The 11,441-nt window shown below is 41.5% G+C and overlaps 2 non-coding genes across 2 annotated transcripts; both read right to left on the reverse strand.

Annotated features, from left to right (window-relative positions):
* Positions 1-573: 573 nt before the first annotated feature.
* trnaf-gaa (transfer RNA phenylalanine (anticodon GAA)) lies at positions 574-646 on the reverse strand. The gene has a single exon. It is a non-coding gene; the product is annotated as a tRNA-Phe (tRNA).
* Positions 647-3,689: 3,043 nt separating this feature from the next.
* trnas-aga (transfer RNA serine (anticodon AGA)) lies at positions 3,690-3,771 on the reverse strand. The gene has a single exon. It is a non-coding gene; the product is annotated as a tRNA-Ser (tRNA).
* Positions 3,772-11,441: the final 7,670 nt, after the last annotated feature.

Here is an 11,441-nt window from a genome sequence, read left to right on the forward strand (position 1 = left end):
TTAGACACAATGCGCTCTTGCTCCTCCAAAGCCCGGAGAAGCGAGTCCCTCGCGGTCACACTCCACTCCTCCACTTCGGCCACTCGCGTCTCCACCTCCTCCATCCTAACCTCCGTGTTTTTGAGTTCTGCCCCGATCTCGCTCAGTTTCTGATTAACTTCTTCTTTAAAGTTTCTGAGCTCTTCTCTCAAATCTCTTTTGATTGTCTCACAAAATCCGCTCAATTCTTTTTTCATGTCCTGGTGTCCTGCTTTTATGTCGGCGCGGATAGCATCTAAGCTAGCTTGTAGGGCGTCCATGGGAGCTGCACCTGAATCAACTTCTCCTGTCGCCATATGCTCGTTTTCCTCACCGTTTGGACTCGTTGTGGTCTTAGCGTTTCTCAATTGGTATTTCCCCATAAGAGTTCACAGGTATAAACTCGTTAGGTTCTCTATAACAGGGGAAATGTCGGACCGTTCTGGGAGCTCTCTGACTACACCACCGACCAGCTCGCCGCCATCAGCTGGGTCACTTTTATGTTCAACATCAATCCAGTTCCTCCACTGGAAAGTAAAGTCAATGCTGCTCCTCTGCTGAAACCTGGGATCGGACCAGGGACCTTTAGATCTTCAGTCTAACGCTCTCCCAACTGAGCTGTTTCAGCTCTGAGTGAGGGCCCTGCTTCTCTCATTTTATAATCTCTTCCACTCTCACTAGAACTTAGAGAGGATTTGAGCTTCTGAAGTCATGACACATTGAACAGTTCTACAGGACCATTTTTGATGAATGTCTGAATCACACAAGCCTTTTTTGTTTGTCTTCTTCCCAGTTGCCTCAACATTGTGTGAGCCAATAATTCCACATCTGTACCAGACAAACCTCTGGTTGGTGGGTTTTCTGGATCTTTCTGTTCTAACAGTGTCTTTTATCTTAAATATGCCACTTTCACATGATACAAACACAAAATGAAAAGCAGAACAAGCCAGAACCCAAAATATGGATTTGCAAGGTCGAACAAACAACAACCAGTCAAGCAAATCAAACCAACAGAAACCAACTACTGGTTCAAAACCAGTAAAAAACAAAAACAGAGGAAAAGTCTCTGTGTGCAAGAACATGCATGTGTGTGTGTGTGTGTTTAGATGCGTGTGTGTCAAAAACTGACACACTTCATTTTTTGACAACATGAGCCAACAGTGGTGGTGTCTGTCAAAGAGGTGGAGCTCTGTCCTTCACCTGCAAGATTTCAGCAGGCAGCTCAGGTCCAGTTTTCTTCACTGTGCCACCATGATAAGTTTCCTCCTGAGAAGTTCTTGTCCAAGGTCATAGCTGGTAAAAGAATTGTCACAGTGATACTGGGACCCTGCAGTCCAGTCGTCATATCCAGGACCACACTGGACATGGCCGTCTTTGTTTGTTTTGTTGTTGTGCAATGTGAGAGAACGTGACAGACCATTTTATACCAAAGACAGGCTGTGTGTGTGTGTGTGTGTGTGTGTGTGTGTGTGTGTGTGTGTGTGACCATGTTAAATTCTTTTAAATAAATATGTTTCAACCTGCTATTATTTGTATGCTGTATGATTTCTGAAACCCAAGACTAACTAAGGTGTACATACTGCAACCTAAAGTATGGTAATGAGGAGAATGATGAAAAATCCACAAGGTGATCAGAAAATAATGAATGTATTCAGGAAAACAAAACATCTCTGAACATGTATGATTGAAATATGTCAGTGGGACTGGCAGAATCTGGCTTTACCACAAAGTGTCTCATCAAGAGATCTGTCACATGCGTCTGCTGTGGAGGGTCAATCTGTCCGTCCACATTCAGATCAATGATGCAACGACTCTGCTATGATCAAACTACTCAGGATGAAACAGACCAATGTTGACATCAAGTAGCAACTCAGCAGCTGATCAACAGAGTCCTAAGCACCAGTAGAACCTGTTCATCGTCCCTGGGTGGGCTCGAACCACCAGCCTCTCGGTTAACAGCCGAGCGCGCTGACCAATTGAGCCACAGAGACTCTGAGTCACCTGCTTTTCATAAAGAGTTTTCAGGCTAAATTTCAGTGTGTGAGGTCCACACTGCACATTTGAGGGAACATGAAGGACAGATGAGAGTCTGACTGTCATGGCGAAAGCCTTCAGCACTAGAACTGAAACAACCCCCACCATCTTAACCCCCCCCCAGACCAAACATCATCGTCCAGCCTCCAACCAGAGGTCCATCAGTTATCATGGGAGCCACATGTGGAGTCTGGATTCTTTTCTAGAATGAGACGGCAATGACAGTCCTGCCAAGTGACATCACTGACATGAATGGATGACTTCAGTCACATGACTGGATGACTTCAGTGCATCCAATTACCAAGTGCACTGCAGCAGTCCTTGTTGCTGTCTGCTGTTGTGTCACAGCAAAGTCTCTGGTGCTGGGATGAGGTCATGGAGACGATCTGGGAGCAGTCCTGATGTTAAATGGACAAAATGTGTCAACATGAAGTAAAATTGGAAACCTATTTGAAGCCTTATTTTGTGTTTGATGGACATTTTTTTAAATCTCTAATGACTTGTTTTAACTGAACCTACTGGATCCTGTGGTGCCTGATGAGGAGACACCTTGCAACTCTCTTCTGGCAGGCCTCCCTGCATGCTCATTCAAGCCTCTGCAGATGATCCAGAATGCAGCAGCACGCCTGGTGCTTCCAGCCCAGCGCTGCTCCAAATCTCTAGCCAGACTCTTCTCTTCTGTTGTTCCCAAATGATGGAACAAACTACCCAACTCTGTGCGTTCTGCTGAGTCCCTTTCTACTTTTAAGAGACAATTGAAGACTCAATTGTTCAGAGAGCACCGAGGCACTTGACCTGACTCTTCTCCTCTTTGTGCTGTGGGGTAGAATAAGTCAGAGGGTCCAAGACCCAGCACTAAGTGATTATGTAGCACTAACTGTGTTGTGTGATGTTGTATGTCTGTCAAAAAAAAGAAAAAAAAAAGGGAGGGGGGGGGCGACACTTCTTCTGCCACTAGATGGCGGTACCTGTGACCAAATCACAACTGAAGCACTTTTGCGCTTCCTATGGACTTTTCCTTAATTAAGTCTAAATTCTTGCTTGTGTTGTACGTCGCTTTGGACAAAAGCGTCTGCTAAATGAAATTGTAGAATTGTAGAATTGTAGAACTTGGGTACAAAGTTGAAGAGGAGGGTTTTTGGAGGGGAGGGGATTTTTTTTCCAGTGTTGTAAATCAAAATAACTACAACGACATGATAGAATTTCTCAAAATGTCCTGACTAAGATGGATTCCAAACCAAATCAGCTGTCACAAGGGAAAGTCTGCATGTAAACACACACACACACACACACACACACACACACACACACACACACACACACACACACACACACACCAACTGACATTCCCAGGGACTAAACCAAACCAATTCCTACGTAACCCTAAGCTCCACCTCAGTTCCAGATGAAACTGGTTGAACATGGAACCGTCCCACTTGGAACATTTCCATCACCTTCACCACCACTGGAGTATCAACAAAGATTTTGGTCAACACCAGAATGGTTGAGACAAGACAACATGCTACCAATCCTCTCTCTCTCCCTCATCATCAGCTGCTACAGCCCTTGAAAGAAAACCTTTGACACATGGACCTACAGTAGGAGCAGATGTTGTCTCCTCTGGAACAGCAGTTTAACGTTGTTGGCAGGACTCGAACCTGCGCGGGGAGACCCCAATGGCTTTCTAGTCCATCGCCTTAACCACTCGGCCACAACAACTACACTCCCATGAGCATGAGTAGAGGATTGATATTCAACAGTTTATCTTCATTGACGCACAGAAGATTTTTTTTATCTTCTCACAAACACAAACTATTTGTGTGTGTGTGTGTGTGTGTGTGTGTGTATGTGTGTGTGTGTGTGTTGTTTACCAGCAAGCTGAAAACTGTTGTGGTATTTGACAATTCTATTGTTTCTGAATGAAAATCATGTGAAGGGACTTCCGGTGACGCCATGATGTAGAAGACACGAGGGAGAATTGCTCCGAGAGAAAACTAATGTAAAAATAGCTCTTTAACATGATATTAGCAGCAGAAAGGGGTCGAGGACGCGGATAATCAGAGACTAAAGATAAGAGAAATAAAATGGACAAAAAAGGGAAGTCAGCTAAGAAAGAAAATGCGAATGATACAGGCGCTGGCGGAGCGCGGAGCGCCGCACCGGGGATGGCGATGTCCGGAGACGAGGTATCGATGATATTAGCGGAGCTCCGTAAACTACGCCAAGAACATGCAGACGCGGTGACGGAAAACAAAGGAGCCTTAGCAAGACTAGAAGCTAAAATAGCTGAAATGGGGGAGAAAATGGCTAAGTTGGAGCAGCGGTCAGATGAGATGGAAGAGAGGATTAACGACACGGAAGGCCGGACGGCGAGGCTGGAAAGAATGGTCACTTTTCTACTTCAACACGAGGCAAGGCTGTCCGCGAAATGCGAGGACTTGGAATCAAGGTCAAGAAGAAACAACATAAGAATACACGGAATCCCAGAGGGTGCTGAGAAAAACGACACCTTAGGATTTGTGACTCATTTTATTCAGTCCTCAATGAACTTCCCTGATAAAATGGCGGTTCATTTCGAGAGAGCGCACCGATCACTGACTACGAAGCCGAGAGAAAACACGGCCCCCCCGCGAGCAATAATTGTTCGCTTCCTCAACTACAGGGTGAAAGAACGGCTGATTCAAGAAGCATGGAAGAAAAAGCTCACGTATGAGGGACGTAACGTCTACTTTAACCAGGATTACACAAATGAAGTACAAAAAAAGAGGATACAAGTAAGGGAAGTTATAAAGAAACTGAAGGAGAAGAACGTGAAGGCACAATCTCCATATCCTGCACAGCTGAAAGTCTTTCTGGAAGACGGGACAAAGACGTTTGCCACATTAATGGATGCTGCACCCATGCTGAGGAATATGGGGATTCAGGTGGAGGAGGAGGACGAGACCGAGAGACTACAGAGAGTGATGGCGCAAGGCAGCTGGACCATCATGACGGGACAGAGGGGGAGAAGACAGCAGCCAAACATCACAGAGACGGATCTACGGGCCCTTATCAAGTGAAGTATTTCATACGAAGAGGATGCCCTGAAATATACATGATCAATAAAAGTGTCTGTTAAAAAGGACATACACGAAGACAAATGGAGCTGGTTAAGAGGTAATTTACTACTTATAACAAAAAAAAAAAAAAAAAACAACAGACAAAATATTGTTTTGGTTCTATTTTGGAGCAAAATCACTGCTTTTGTGGAGCAAATGGCAACTTTACACAACATCCGAGAAGTTGCAAGTGCACATAGTGCGAACCACCAGAGGGCCTTCGTCACAACTCTCTGGTCAGGGGACAGTTGGGAGTCTTGTTTTTCTTGTTATTGTGTATTAGTTCTTGAGGAGATGCAGACTTGTCTTTTTCGCTGTGCTACTTTTTGCACAGTTATATTAGTTAATAAGAGATGTAAAGTTACTGGGTTTCCACTTAAACAAATATGAGTAGGCTAAACCTTGTGTCATATAATGTCCATGGGTTGAATCACCCCATAAAGAGAAAGAAAATACTGAGTCAATTGAAAAAAATGCAATGTTCAATAGCTTTGATACAAGAAACACATCTGGATGACAACGAATGTAACAAAGTGAAAAGGGAATGGGTAAACCAAGTATTTCATGCTTCTTTTGGAAAAAGAAGGGGAGTAGCCATATTAATAAATAAATCCCTGCAATTTCATACAGAGAAAGTGATAAAAGATCATCTGGGAAGATATATAATGATGGTTGGTTCCATAAGCGATATGACAATATCCATACTAAATGTTTATGCCCCAAATGAGGAAAATGCGGCATTCTTTAAAAATATAGCCAACGTAATTGCCAACAATGGGAAAGGGATGATAGTGATTGGGGGTGATTTTAACACAGTGCAGAATGGTAAGCTGGATAGATTGCCTCCAGAACAGGGACCAAGTGTCAAAAAAAATTGAAGGTACTAAATAATGTCATAAGAGAGCGAGGTCTTACTGATCCATGGAGAAGAAATAACCCTAGAGGGAAGGATTTGACTTTTTACTCAAACCCACACGGGAGTTATTCAAGGATAGATTTTTTCTGCGTTTCACAACAACATATGCATAAAGTGCTGGACTGTGGCAGAGACACCATAACTATAAGTGATCATGCTCCTATTACGCTAACGGTAGATATGGGTAATGAATCTTTTTTCAAATACTGGAGACTTAATGTATCTCTGTTATCAGATGAGAGTGTGGTCAAGGAACTAAAACAAAATTTAAAGGAATACTTTCAAACTAATGACAATGGGGAAGTTTCACCTTCAATTTTATGGGACGGGGGGAAGGCAGTTATTAGAGGGAAAATAATAGAGATATCTTCCAGAATGAGAAAGGCCCGATTAAAGCAACAAAATATGTTAGAGAATAAAATTAGAGAGTTGGAATTGGAACACAAAAGAACATCAAGTAACTCAACACTTATCGAACTGAAAAAAATCAAACAACGGCTCGATGAACTATTAACTTACAAAGCAGAGGGGGCTTTAAGGTTTACGAATCAGAGATATTATGAGATGGAGAATAGAGCCAGCAGATTATTAGCATTTCAACTTAGAAAAGCCCAGGCAAATAGGACGATAAATAAAATAAGACATCCTAACTCTAAAAAATATATGATAAAGCCAACGGAGATAGCAGAAGCCTTTGCAGAATATTATAAAAATCTATATGATGACCCTGACTCGCAATCACTAGAAAATAAAACACTGGCATTCCTCAAAAGATTGCACTTACCGTCAGTATTAACAGAGGAGGCATCTGAAATGGTTAGGCCAATCTCAGTACAGGAAATAGCTAATACAATTAAGGTACTTAAAAATAATAAATCCCCTGGCACGGATGGGCTCTCGGGAGAATTTTATAAGTGTTTTGCGAAGGAGATTACACCAGCCCTTTTCAAAGGATTTAATTATGCCCTGACATCAGGTGACCCAGCAACATCTTGGTCAGAAGCCATTATCTCAGTCATACATAAAGAAGGAAAGGACCCAACCACATGTGAAGGATACAGGCCTGTCAGCTTGTTATGTAGTGATCTGAAGATATTGACTCATATTTTAGCACATAGGATACAGATATATATAACAAAATTAATCAAACCAGATCAGACAGGGTTCATCCCTGGTAGACAAGGAGCTAACAATATTAGGAGAACATTAAATCTTATATCATGTACTAAAAACAACAGACAACCCGCTTTGATGCTCAGTTTAGATGCACAAAAGGCATTTGACCGGGTAAAATGGAGCTTCCTATATCGGACATTAGAAGTTTTTGGGTTTCATTCAACATTTATAGATTGGGTAAAATTGGTTTATAAAAACCCCAAATCACGGATTAGAGTTAACGGATGCTGTTCAGATTTCTTTCCCCTCAAAAGAGGGGTCAGACAAGGGGATTGTCTGAGTCCATTGCTGTTGGCATTAAGTACTGAACCATTAGCCGAATCAATAAGACAAAATAAGGATATTAAGGGAATAAGAGATGAAGGGGGAGTGGAGCATAAAATATCTTTATTTGCTGACGATATATGAACATATCTAAGTGAACCCTCCTCAACTATACCAGCTTTATTGAACAATCTGAATGAATATGGAGAATCATCAGGTTATTTAACTAATGAATCTAAGTCAGTAGCAATGATGCTTTCAGGCAAATATCCAACTGAATTAGAGGGAAAGTTCAATTTCAAATGGACCACCACAGGGTTTAGATATCTTGGCATCATTATTACTCCCATTATATCACAGCTATTTAAAGAAAATTATGGAAAACTGATTACAGAAATAAAGAAGGATTTGGCCAGATGGGAGATATTGCCCCTGTCGATGGTGGGAAGAATCGAAACAGTGAGAATGAACATTGTACCCAGATTGTTGTTTCTGTTCGAGTCACTGCCAATTATGGTCTCTAGTTCAACTTTTAAGATGTTAGACAAAATCATATCTAAATTTGTTTGGCAAAATAAAAAAGCTAGAATCAAATACAAAATCCTTCTTTGCCCAAAAGAGAAGGGAGGGTTAAATTTACCTGGTCTAAAAAATTATTATTGGGCAGCACAACTTAGAGCGATTATTACGTGGATCACGAAGAAGACAGACACAATGTGGGTGGGAATGGAACAAAATTCCTGTCAGAAAACACCTTTGGAGGTACTCCCGTTTTTGAAAGAGAAGATGCAGAAAAAAGAGGGGCTGCGTAATGACTGGATTAGGGTAACAATAAAAGTATGGTCAATAGTGCGAAAAAAACTGAAAATATCTAACTCAATAAGTAGAATCACCAAAATAGCAGGAAATCCAGACTTTTTACCATCTGTTATGGATGCAGGGTACAACAAATGGAGAAGTAAGGGGTTAATTTATATTGCACAAGTTTTCAATGGACAGTATATGAAGTCGTTTGAGCAACTTAAAAAAGAGTTTAACTTACCGAACCATGACTTCTACAAATTTCTACAATGAAGACACTACCTTCAGAAGCACAGAGAGTGGGAAAATATTTGTAGAACACCATCTAAGCTGGAGGAATTGCTGTTGTCGTATTTGGAGGGGGAGACTAAAAAGGGGTTAATATCAAAAATCTATAGAGTACTACAACATGAATGTAAGGACAACAATTTGGATGTTAAGGAAAAATGGGAATTAGAAACAAATACGATTATACCAGATGAAAATTGGGAGGAAACATTCAGAGCAGGACACAAATTAACAAGCAGCCCAATGTGGAGGGAGTTTGACTGGAAGGTGAAGATGAGATATTTCAACACTCCATCTAAGACTTCAAAATATAGCAACACATCTGAACTGTGTTGGAGAGGATGTCAGTTAATAGGAGATTTTACGCACATATTCTGGGATTGCCCACAGCTGTTGAACTTCTGGGAGAATGGTCGGAAGGAGATTGGGCAAATTTTGGACATTAATTTTGCTTTGGACGCAGCAATGTTTATCCTTGGCATACCACCTGAGAATCTGACAGACAGAAACCTGATTGCTTTGTGGAGGATTTTGATTCTGATCGCTAAAAAGACAATAACAGCCTGCTTGCTAAAGCCAGAACCTCCAAACATATCACAATGGAGGAATAGAGTAAAAAATGTATACATCATGGAAAAAATCACAGCAAGGTTACAGCTGAAAACAGGACAGTTTGCTGAAAGATGGGCACCAGTGAAAACAGTATTGGAATTATAAACATCAACATTTTTTAAAATTTTTTTATTTATTTATTTTTTTTTCATGTGTATCTTGGAAAAGTATCTGAACACTTGTCTGGAATATTTGTCTGCGCATCTCTGTCATGTTCTATCTGTGCTGTATGTATGTTAAATAAAAAATAAGTTCCAAAAAAAAAAAAAGCCTCACAGTAATTCAATAATCTAGAAGTAGAAACCAGAGTCACTTGGGACAAAGATGGGATTCAAACCCATGCTTGCAGAGCACAATGGATTAGCAGTCCATCGCCTTAACCACTCGGCCACCTCGTCTGCTTATGGCAACCCTCACCTTTTTAACAGCTGAACTCTTTGGAGCCTATTTGTCAGAAATGGACCCAGCAGGAGCCACTGAACACAACTCTGACATAATCAGGCTTCTTCCCAGCAGCATCGTGCTACAGAAGGCAGAATACAGACCATCGACACATCATCAGAGTGAACACCAGCTGATGTTTACAAGTTTAATTCACCTCTTACTACAAAATGACATCCAAGCTCAGATTCTCTTGTCCTGATTGAACAAGTAAATGTTTAAGAAGATGAGAGTACCAGACTTTTTCATCCAAGGAAACAAGCATCCTATCACTGTCCTATGCAGAGTTTCTATGAAAAAAAGTGAGACAACCCCAAGATTTTCTTTTTCCTCTTGTTGGATTTTGCCACAGAGAATCAGAGCCAATCAAAAGCTTGTTGGACTTTAACGTTGGAGGACTGAACAAGTCATGACATCATCAGTTTTACCTTCACAGGTGCTTCATTTACTTTACTTTCAATTTTACAGAGGTAGAACCTGAAATCAAAGCTGTCTGTCAAAAGAAGTGAAAGCTTCCCAGGCTGTGATGTTCTTGTCTACAAACTGTCTTGTATGGAGCTTCAATCTTTAATAAAAAGAATAAAAAGAGGATAACATTTGTTGTGATTTGGCGCTTTAAAAATAAAACTTACGACTTACATGGAAACTGTGGGGGGGGGGTGGAGCCTCCATCAGGTATGTGTTTGATGTCTGAATTCTGTCTCTGATGTCTGAATTCTGTCTTTGATCTCTGGGTTCTGAGCATTGGTCTCCTGCTTCAGTCTTTGATCTCTGACTGATCCTAAACTAATCAAAGGATCACATCAGCATATTGGTCCAGTCTACAGATGGTGATTTTACCTATTTGAAGCCTTATTTTGTGTTTGATGGACATTTTTAAAATCACTAATGATTTTTTGACTGAACATCCTGGACACTGTGGTGCCTGATGAGGAGACAACTTGGGTACAAAGTTGAACAGGAGGGTTTTTGGAGAAGGGATATTTTTGCAGTGTTCCAAGTCAATAATAACTGTGGCAAAATGTCATCATTTTTCAAAATGTCCTCACGAAGATGGTTTGAAATTCTGTCTCTCCCTCATCCTCAGCTTCTACAGCCCTTTAAAGAAAACCTTTGACTCGTGGATCTAAAAAGATCAGATGTTGTCTCCTCCAGAACATCAACACTTTAACGTTGTTGGCAGGACTCCAACCTGAGCAGGGAGACCCCAATGGATTTCTAGTCCATCGCCTTCACCACTCGGCCACAACAACCACATTCACACACAAATTTGTAAAAGATTCACATTGACACAATTCTTTAAAATTATGTTACAAGCCCATTTGTGTGAGGTCCTATTTTCTCTTTTTCAGCATTCCTTTGTTTCCAGGTCTCTAATAAGTGCAGAATTACAAAGACAAGCAAGCTTGATCCATCCTGGGCAGGTGATAGGAGCCCATTGACCACTGGCCAGAGACCCTGGCACAGACGTTGGGGGTGGTGATAGAGAGCATTTCTACAATTATATTCTACATTTATAGAAGTCTACAATCCTACAATTTCATTGAGCAGACGCTTTTGTCCAAAGCCACTTGCATATGTTTTTGGTGAGTTTGGCTCCTGAGCTCAAGACAGTTGTGACTAATAAAGGACAGCTTCAAACGCAGCTGTGAAGCCTCATTGTCAGCTGGGAGGAACGACAGGTGTCTCCCTCTAGTGGCTCCTCACAGCAACACAAGCCTCATTTCATTCACATGCATCCACCACCTCACTACCAAAGGCCAGTTGGGCCTCCACAGACAGGTGAGTTTCAA

This window comes from Aulostomus chinensis, chromosome 4, assembly GCF_037954235.1.
Source record: "Aulostomus chinensis isolate RoL2024-O1b breed Wild chromosome 4, RoL_Achi_v1.0, whole genome shotgun sequence".
Taxonomy (NCBI): Eukaryota; Metazoa; Chordata; class Actinopteri; order Syngnathiformes; family Aulostomidae; genus Aulostomus; species Aulostomus chinensis.